We start from the raw sequence: 612 nt of genomic DNA on the forward strand, positions 1-612 counted from the left end.
AATAACAAAAGATGCAATTATTTAATTTCCGGTATCCAGTACTGCCTGGGTCCCCGAGCAAACTAGGCAAGCCGAGCACGATTTTCTTTCACCTGTATCTGTTTCCATGGATTTTTGTCGAGTGTTGTGTTGAGGCCTCTGAGCTAATAGAATCTTTCAGTGAGATTTCATGTATATACAGGTAGCTAGGAGAGGGGGTGGATTAGAGTTTCTTTGACGAGGCTGCTATTAATACATGAGTTGTTCACGGCACTGCTGGCTGGCGGTAAGGGAGAATGCGTAGTTTCCATGTGGGTAACCATATGGTTGGCATCGGACGCACTATGTGAGGATACTTCAGACTGCTCACAACACACGTGAATCAACAGAAAACGAGTCATATCCGTTAACATAGAGAAACACTTGGTAAGGGTAGTAAATCATAAAAGGAAAACACTATCATGCATTATGCTTTCCAATGGGGAAGAGTTGATAAGGCGAGTGTCAGAGTACACCTTAACAATGTGTTTTTGTCGTTAAGGATTTTTTAAGGGTAAGAGGAAAAAGTTTACTCTTAAAAGATTTAAGATAGAATTTTGAGGATGATTTTTAGTTAACCAAAAATGAGAGAAT

The sequence above is a fragment of the Penaeus monodon genome, chromosome 33, assembly GCF_015228065.2.
Source record: "Penaeus monodon isolate SGIC_2016 chromosome 33, NSTDA_Pmon_1, whole genome shotgun sequence".
Lineage (NCBI taxonomy): Eukaryota > Metazoa > Arthropoda > Malacostraca > Decapoda > Penaeidae > Penaeus > Penaeus monodon.